Source organism: Garra rufa, chromosome 25 (assembly GCF_049309525.1).
Source record: "Garra rufa chromosome 25, GarRuf1.0, whole genome shotgun sequence".
In the NCBI taxonomy this organism is placed as follows: domain Eukaryota; kingdom Metazoa; phylum Chordata; class Actinopteri; order Cypriniformes; family Cyprinidae; genus Garra; species Garra rufa.
This window is the reverse complement of record NC_133385.1, coordinates 19,589,628-19,599,594: the sequence shown is the minus strand read 5'-3', so window position 1 is coordinate 19,599,594 and position 9,967 is coordinate 19,589,628. Positions and strand designations below refer to the sequence as shown.

The 9,967-nt window shown below is 36.9% G+C and overlaps 1 long non-coding RNA gene across 1 annotated transcript; it reads left to right on the top strand.

Moving 5' to 3' along the window:
• Positions 1-377: 377 nt before the first annotated feature.
• Positions 378-9,725, top strand: LOC141301857 (uncharacterized). The gene is made up of 3 exons (XR_012342247.1): positions 378-496; positions 9,414-9,470; positions 9,583-9,725. It is a non-coding gene; the product is annotated as an uncharacterized lncRNA (long non-coding RNA).
• Positions 9,726-9,967: the final 242 nt, after the last annotated feature.

Genomic DNA, 9,967 nt, shown 5'->3' with positions numbered 1-9,967 from the left:
TCCAACTGAATATTGTTCCACTACCACTGTCCCTTCTTTGCTTAGATTATGAACATATTCATATTATACTTGTTAACGTACTTCTTTTAAACTCTCTCGAAAAAAAACCTAAAAGATTTAAACTAAAGATTTTCAATAATCTCATCCATTTCTCAAAGGAGCAAGTACATTAGATTAGACAATGCAGCAACATGCGATTGAGAACCACCCCTTACTGGGATCATCAGCCATGTCGGTGAATCGCAAGCAACCGCATTTGATTGGCTATTGCGTGTGTCAATCATTCCGCCGTGAAATGTAACCGTCGTTCTGACTGGCCACAGCAAGTGCACCTTTTTATCCAACGATCCCATTGGCGGAAAATATAGGTTAGTGGTCCGACAGTCACACGAAGGAAAGAAAAGTAGGTCAGAGACTGATTCCGTTTATGTCACAGTTCCTCACGGACCGGACGTCAAATAACCGAAACAAACTGTGATGTTGAGCTATTCCTCCGGTAAGTGTGACATTTTAACGTTTGACTATTAGCTATTAGTTTGACTATTAGTATCGCGTTCTGCTTACCGATGTATTATGTGCGGTTTTTTGTCCGCTGGCATATTGGTTTCAGTAGGAGGGGCGACGGTGACATTTCTCGGGTTGAATACCTTAGAACCGATGCAGCTGCCACCACAACAAAACAGTCATGGTGTCAGTGATTTAGTTAGAAAGTCATAAATCATAGCAGACCGTAACCACAAACCCACACCCATCATCGATGTGAGTTTAATGGTCTGCGTCTCCTTTAAGATGGTTGAATAGAGCCTCCTGAGCCTCCTGTGTGGGTTGGTCACTTCAAAAGGTACTTACGTTTACATTTTATCTACTGTGTTCGCCGTGTAAATTAGGGCTGTGTCTTATAAGAGCTGTCTACCTTGGGAAGGTTTTCGTAGGGTGCTTTCTAGGTAGGCAGCTCACTATGGTTCGAGTCAGGGCAACAGTGGCGTCATTATGCTTCCGATGGCGGTTTATACATGGCATCGTAAAGATAGCAGTTCGTGAGGTTAGTCATCATTCAGATGTGCCTTTTTTCTTCCCAGTGTGCAGTAGGCGTACTGAGTACTAGTTAGAGACAGCTGACTGTATCCGTACAGTTGAGTCAAATATTCCATTTTATAAATCTGACATTTTAAACATGGAATATTTAAGATGATATTCCATTACCAGGCAACCATACAAATGCAAGCAAATTTGTGACACTGGCCAGAACTCACTTTTGCAAAAGGTCAGATGTTCTCGCTTCCACACAATGAAGAACACAGTGTTCTTTACATCATTCTTAGACCTTGCAAGATATTACGCTGAAATTCATAGTGATTTTCAGCTTAGCTTTTCATTTATTTTTATGGTGATAATGCACTTTGACTGTAAATGAACTTTAAATTAATTTGGAAAAAAGCCAAATGGAAGCGCTTTCATTGCTAGTTGTCACATTTTCACTTTAGTGAATATTTTTTTAGCATTGATTGACTTAAAGTCTTGACTACAAAAACATTTGAACATTTCTGCCATGTAAAAATATAGAATTAATTTAACATATGTTGCCCACTACATGCCCCAGTAGTGTGGCTTATTTATATTATTATTTACAGCTTAACAAATATTAATTCTTTTTAAATATTAATATATAAATTCGTTAAAAAAATCATGTTTTATTATTTTATTTTTAATCATTATATAATATTTTATTAATTATTAATACTATATTAATAAATAATTGTAGTGGTTGTTAACTGTAAAAGTCTTTTCTGCTCACCAAGCCTACATTTATTTGATTCAAAATACAGGAAAAGCAGTAATATTGCAAAATATTTGTATTATTTAAAATAACTGCTTTCTATTTGAATATATTAAAAAAAATAATTTATTCCTGTGATCAAAGCTAAATCATTACTCCAGTCTTCAGTGTCACATGATTCTTCAGAAATCATTGTAATATGTTGATTTGCTGTTCAAGAAACATTTTTTATGATTATGATTATTATCATTATTTAAAACAGTTGAGTCTTTTTTTTTCAGGATTCTTTGATGAATAGAAAGATCCAAAGATCAGCATGTATCTGAAATAAAAAGCTTTTGTAATGTTATACACTATACCATTCAAAAGCTTGGAATCAGTATCATTTTCTTTTTATAGGAATTATAGAAATTATTACGTTTAACTTATTTAATTAGTTATAGAAATTATTCATTTTATTTAGCAAGGATGCTTTAAATTGATCAAAATGATGATTAATACATTTATAATGTTACAAAAGATTTCTATTTCAGATAAATGCTGTACTTCTGAACTTTCTATTCATCAAAGAAACCTGAAAAAATTCTATTGTGCTGTTTTCAACTTAATAAAAAAAAATATATATATATATATATATTATTATTATTATTATTTTTTTTTTTTTTTAGCAGAATATTATGTGACTGGACTAATGATGCTAAAATTCAGTTTTGAAATCACAGGAATAAATAAAATTTTAAAATATATTAAAATAGAAAACTGTTACTTTTAAATAGTACAAATATTTCGAAATGTTACTGTTTTTGCTGTACTTTGGATCAAATAAATGCAGGCTTGGTGAGCAGAAGAGACTTCTTTAAAAACATTTAAAATCTTACTGTTCAAAAACTTTTGACTGGTAATGTAAAATAGTACTATTTAAAGATGTTAATATAACACATTAAACATTGAACACCAAATAGTGCTCTAAAAATATAAAACATTTGTAATCCATGTGACAACTTGCTTCAGCTTTAGATTTGTGACAAATACTATATCTTAAAAGACAGTTTGCTTTCAATCATGACAAGTCCAACAAGTTATGTATAAGTGCTGCTTCCATATTGTGAGACGCGTGTGTGACGTTCAGCTGAAGTAACTGCATTCCTAAAGCACAGCATCAAACACACATCATTAGGGCGTTCATCAGCTCTCACTTCCAGAATTAGTTGTTTTTCCCTAAACCACGTTTCTTCCATTTATCCACATGTCATGTTTCCCTGAATTTGTCTGTAACAACTTGAATTGAGGCGTATAATTAGGATGAGTAATACAGGTATAATCTTTAAATGTGACATTATAATTCAGTTGCCACGAAGGGAGGTTTCATTTGAATATTTGGCCTTCACCGTACTCAAATAGTCTTGAATTCGAATAAACTGAGATGACCTACTTTTATCTTTTTCGCTCGTCGCTTTCTTCCTCTTTTTTTCGTTATCTTTGGCAGTCTGTTAAGGCAAGCCCACGCATTCGAGAATAGATGATTTGGAGATGGGTGTTGCATGAGCAAGGAGAATAAAACCACAGAGTTTTTTAACACTTTTTGTTCAACTATGTGAATCTGAAAAATGACGTATGCATCACACTGCACTCTTGCTCCAGGGTGGGCATTGAAATGGCTGGTTGAAGGGTCTGCGAACGCACTTTTTATTTCAGCAGAAAATCCCATTTGAACACAGGGGACTCCTGTTTCATTTACGACAGGAGAAAATGGGTCTTCCGGCCCTTTCTTTCTGCCAGTTGCATTTCTGTAATCTAAATGTGGCCTAGATTGCGAGCTTTCCAAGGGTTTCCTGGCAACAAGAGCAGGTCATTGATGAAGCGCACCGATTCCTCGGTGTCTATGTGAGTGTTTGTGAGAGTATGAGAGAGTTTTTGGTTTTGTTTTGTCCATTTGTTTGTAGATAATAAGGAAGCTGAAGTTACCTAGTAACTTAAAGGGATAGTTCAACCAAACAAAAAAATACTGTCATCACTTACTTCAGTCCAAACCTACACAGCTGTTCAAAAATTTGGGATCAGTAAGTTTTTTTTTTTTTTTTTTAAATTTCTTCTGCTCATCATGGCTGCATTTATTTGGTCAAAAATCCAGAAAAAAATGAAATATTTTGAAATATTTCATTTTTTTCTGGATTTTTGACCAAATAAATTTTATTAAATAATATTTGACCAAATATTTACTCAAAATATTAAGCAGCATTATTTCCAACAATAATAAAAGTAATAAATCAGTATATTAGAATGATTTCTGAAGGATCATGTGACACTGAAGGCTGGAGTAATGGGCTGATGAAAATTCAGCTTTGCATTAGGGCTGTCACGATTATGAAATTTGGCTGGCGATTAATTGTCCAATAAATAATTGCGATCATGACGATTAATTGTCTGTTTTAGGGCTTTGACGATCAATTGCCTGTTTAAGGGCTTTGTCGATTAATTGTCATACAAATTGTTGTGATTATTTAATTGAATCCCTTGTAAATTGTCACTTGCAATAACACATTAATACACTTAAAACCTTTAAGTATTAAAGTTATTTATTAAATGAAAAATATGTATCTTTCAGAAATGTGTACATTTAAAGAAAAAATGTAAATGTATATGAAAGTATAAATAATAGAAACAATCACCATAAAGTTACCATAACACAAAAAGGACTGATGTGTCAATATCTCAAACTAAAGTAAAATATAAATATATTTTACAAATTTGAAAATTCTGTAAATTCTGGGGTGTATCTTGTCTCTAGACATTTTGATACTAGTGTCCAGTCAGTTGTGAGGTAATGTACTGTTACGGTGTGTTCACACGGGGCGTAAGCGTCAACGCTTAACGGAAGGCGTGGCTGAAGTTTATGGTCATAGCAGCGTCAGCCAATGAAATGCTGCTCTTGAACAGGATGAACGTGATTGGCTGCCGCCTCGCCACTGTATTTGCATAGAGCGATCTGATTGGCTGACGCGGCGCTTCACTGGCGTTGCTCGCGGCAGAAGTTGAAAATTTCTCAACTTCTGCCGCGAGCAACGCCAGTGAAGCGCCGCCGACGGATCCACAATTCTTTTCGGCAACGCTTGACGTCACCCATTCAAAGTCAATGGGAAGCGTTGACGCTTACGCCCCGTGTGAACACACCGTTAGGCTCATGTACGGGGTCATATTTACACTGGACCACATGTCTGTTGTGGCTGAATAAAAATCAATTTCTTTAAAATCCTTGACGATTTCATCCTTCACTTCCCTGTATAAATTTGGAATTGCTGTTTTGGAAATGTACGTTTTCCCTGGCAATTCATATTGCTTGTCAAAGTTGTAAAGCATTTCTTTAAATGCTGGTTTTTACAGTATTAAAAGGCTGCATTTCCTTAGCGATGTATCTCGTGACACTGTCGGTCAGCGTATCTCGTGACACTGTCGGTCAGCGTGCTCCAATTCATACTGTCGCGTTTATATTTTGTTACCCGTTCGAAGGCCTGCGCTATTGTCACCTGACTGGAAGTATGAGCGGCTGTGGATGACTTCAAAACTTCGGCGAACTCTGTTGGGTGATGTGCTTTCAGGTGATTCCTAAGATTTGTGGTGTTGGCAGCTTTCGCTGGTATTTCTCTCCTACAAATTCGACACACTGCCGTGTCAACGTCTTTTGGCTGTCCTTTATCATTGGGTGTAAAACCAAAATGTGCCCAGATCGGCGCTGTCGTTTTTGGCTTCGAAACTAAATCCATCTTTGTTAAATAACTGGCCTGCTCTTACTCAAAATGATGGAGAAACCAACAGGGCAATATCATTTGAATGTAATGCTCGTAATTGCTCAGCGTAATGAGTTCAGAGGGAGACCGGTAGAAGTAGAGTGCTGCAGGTACTACAGCGCCCCCTTGTGTCTTCTAATAGTGGGCAATAATAACGATCATCTGTAATGACCGCGATTAGACCAATTAATCGCGATCAAACGATTATTTAATAATCGTGACAGGTCTACTTTGCATCACAGAAATACATTTTTTTTTAAATATTAAAATAGAAAACTATTGTTTTAAACTGTAATAATTTACAATATTACTGTTTTTTTCTGTATTTTGATCAAGTAAATACAGCCTTGTTGAGCATAAGAGAATACTTTAAAAAAACATTTAAACTGATCCCAATTTGAATGGCTGTTTTATATGACTTTCTGTATTCTGCGAAATGTCTCAGTGTTTTTTCTCAATGCCTCCTTGGCTGCTGTAAATGTGTTAATAGAGTCAATGGAAATATTCATGCTTGTATTGAAGAACCTATTTTAGATTTGATCACAACTCGCATACAAATGCTGGTTATAGATGTGTTTTAGTCAGGTTTAGGATCCTTCGTAGTACAGAATCTGCCCTCGTTAAAGGAGAAGTTCACTTTCAGAATAAATATTTCTTGATAATTAACTCAACTCCATGTGATCCAAGATTTTCATGTCTTTCTGTCTTCAGTCGTGAAGAAATTAAGGTTTTTGAGGAAAACATTCCAGGAATTTACTCCATGTAGTAGACTTCAGTGGGAGCCAACGGGTTGAAATTGCAGTTTCAATGCAGCTTCAAAGGGCTCTACAGTCGTGGCCAAAAGTTTTGAGAATTACATAAATATTGGAAATTGGAAAAGTTGCTGCTTAAGTTTTCATAATAGCAATTTGCATATACTCCAGAATGTTATGAAGAGTGATCAGATTAATTGCATAGTCCTTCTTTGCCATGAAAATTAACTTAATCCTGAAAAAAACTTTCCACTGCATTGTTAAGAAGGCTTCAGAGCGTCCAAGAAAGTCCAGCAAGAGGCAGGATCGTCTCCTAAAGAGGATTCAGCTGCGGGATCGGAGTGCCACCAGTGCAGAGCTTGCTCAGGAATGGCAGCAGGCAGGTGTGAGCGCATCTGCACGCACAGTGAGGCCAAGACTTTTGGAAGATGGCCTGGTGTCAAGAAGGGCAGCAAAGAAGCCACTTCTCTCCAAAAAAAAACATCAGGGACAGATTGATCTTCTGCAAAAATATGGTGAATGGACTGCTGAGGACTGGGGCAAAGTCATATTCTCTGATGAAGCCTCTTTCCGATTGTTTGGGGCATCTGGAAAAAGGCTTGTCCGGAGAAGAAAAGGTGAGCGCTAGCATCAGTCCTGTGTCATGCCAACAGTAAAGCATCCTGAGACCATTCATGTGTGGGGTTGCTTCTCATCCAAGGGAGTGGGCTCACTCACAATTTTGCCCAAAAACACAGCCATGAATAAAGAATGGTACCAAAACACCCTCCAACAGCAACTTCTTCCAACAATCCAACAACAGTTTGGTGAAGAACAATGCATTTTCCAGCACGATGGAGCACCGTGCCATAAGGCAAAAGTGATAACTAAGTGGCTCGGGGACCAAAACGTTGAAATTTTGGGTCCATGGCCTGGAAACTCCCCAGATCTTAACTTGTGGTCAATCCTCAAGAGGCGGGTGGACAAACAAAAACCCACTAATTCTGACAAACTCCAAGAAGTGATTATGAAAGAATGGGTTGCTATCAGTCAGGATTTGGCCCAGAAGTTGATTGAGAGCATGCCCAGTCGAATTGCAGAGGTCCTGAAAAAGAAGGGCCAACACTGCAAATACTGACTCTTTGCATAAATGTCATGTAATTGTCGATAAAAGCCTTTGAAACGTATGAAGTGCTTGTAATTATATTTCAGTACATCACAGAAACAACTGAAACAAAGATCTAAAAGCAGTTGAGCAGCAAACTTTGTGAAAACTAATATTTGTGTCATTCTCAAAACTTTTGGCCACGACTGTACAAGATCCCAGCTGAGGAATAAGGGTCTTATCTAATGAAACAATCTGTCATTTTCTAAAAAATAAGCATTTATATACTTTCTAACCACAAATGCTTGTCTTGCAGTAGCTCTGCAACGCGCATACGCGTCTTCATCATGTAATCATGATGGAAAGTCAACGCGTGGTTAGTTCTTTATGTATTATGGTTAAAGTTAGGATAGGTCGAAAATCTCCATCTTATGTTCTCATCCAACTTCAAAATCACCCAACATCGCTGGTTTAACTTTTTTCGTAAAGGGTGTTTGACTTTCTTTGCATGTTCGCTTTGGTCGGTACCTTCGCCTATGTCACGTGACCTTTCCAACGTGAAAGGTCGGGCTGGTGCAAAACGAGCATTTGTGGTTAAAAAGTATTGTTTTAACAAAATGGCCGATCATTTCACTAAATAAGACCCTTATTCCTTTGGCTAGTAGGGCTGGACAATATATCGAACGATATTGTGAGGCGCATTTAGTCAATGAAGCCGGTGCTTTGATTAGTAGTAAATCTCCATCACGTGCGTTCCGCTCAGGTTCCGCTGGAGCGGCAATTAATACACAGAGACGTAAATCTCTGACAAGCTACGCCATATCGAGCTTATTATCAAATGCGATATTGAGCGTGATATGGCGTAGCTTTACGTCTCTGTGTATTAATTGCCGCTCCAGCGGAACCTGAGCGGAACGCACGTGATGGAGATTTACTACTAATCAAAGCACCGGCTTCATTGACTAAACGCACCTCGCAATATCGTTCGATATATTGTCCAGCCCTATTGGCTAGGATTGTGTAGAGCCCTTGTTTGGACCTATAGTATACTATATGTCTTCTATATGGAGAAAAATCCTGGAATGTTTTCCTCAAAAACCTTAATTTCTTTGCGACTGAAGACAGAAAGACAATGAGATTTTTGATCACATGGGGGTTAAGTGAATTTATTAGGAAAATTTTATTCTGGAAGTGAACTTGACCTTTAAGGTTGACGTTGCCCTCCTTAACAATATTTTTTATTGGCAGTCGACTTTGGATATTTAACGGAAAAATCTTTTTCTGTTTGTTTTGGTAATTTGTGTGCTGGATCATCTGAATTAAACAGTGTTGTGCCGCAGGGTTCTGTTCTTGGACCTCTTTTGTTTTTACTGTATAAGTGCCTATTGGACTACATTTTTCATAAACAATATTTTGTGTCATTTAAATGCTGATGATACCCAGCTGTATCCCAATTGATCCAAGAGGTTCTCCATCCTTGGATACACTTGTATAATGCTTAGGCGATGCTAAAGCCAGGTTGGCGAGTTGTCTTTGGATCCTCTTCTGCCACTAAGAAAATTATAAGTAGACTGTGTTTTAAGATCATCCTAAAAATGTGGGTATTGTCATGGATTTGGCTTTGGCTCTAGATAAACAGGCCATTAGTTTTGTCAAGGTTGGGTTCTACCAAATCATAATTATTTCTAAATTGAAACCAATTCTCTTCTTTAAAGACATAGATTGCTGTAATTCTTTACATACAGTATAAAAAGCACTTTGGTCAATGGCATTTGTTTTACACATGCTATAGAAGTAAAGTTTGTATTGTATTATATAATGAAAGCCAATGAAGTCCAAAATGGTTTGGTCCATTTGGTCAATAATGACTCATGGACAAAGTGAAGTCAGCTTTTTTCTATTAATGAATACTGACTAGTTTTAACTTTAACGTCTCATAGCCTCAACCGCAATGCCTGAAACTGAAATGCAAAGTTTGTTGGTTGTTTTAAATACAGTTTTATTTTTGTCCACAGGATCTTGCCACAGGTAGAAGGACATGCATTGAACAGCTGCTTGACTGAATCTGTGTGGTGAGCATCTTGTATTCTCGATACACACACTGATGTAGCATATTGTAGCCATTTTAAAATAACTGCTCTTGAATGATTTATTTTTTATTTTTTTGCCTATGTTGCTGTTAAGATGATCTAATGGCAGACCAAAGAATGGACATCTCCTCCACAATGAATGAGTTCATGTCCCAGAGTTCTGCAGATCTCATCAGCAGTTCCATCGGCACCACGGGCATGGACTACAACCGCAAGAGGAAGGGCAGCGCCACCGAATACCAGTGCGTGAACTCCTCATAGTATAGTGTATAGGGTTACACTTTACAATAAGGTTCATTAGTTAACATTACTTAACTGCATTAGTCAACATGAACTTAGAATAAACAGTAGGTTACTTCCACAGCTTATAAACAAACAATAAATGTTAAATAAATAAATGTATTTTTATTAACTAACATTAACAAAGATTAACAAAAAGTGTATTGTTCATTGTTCATTCATGTTAGTTAATACATTAA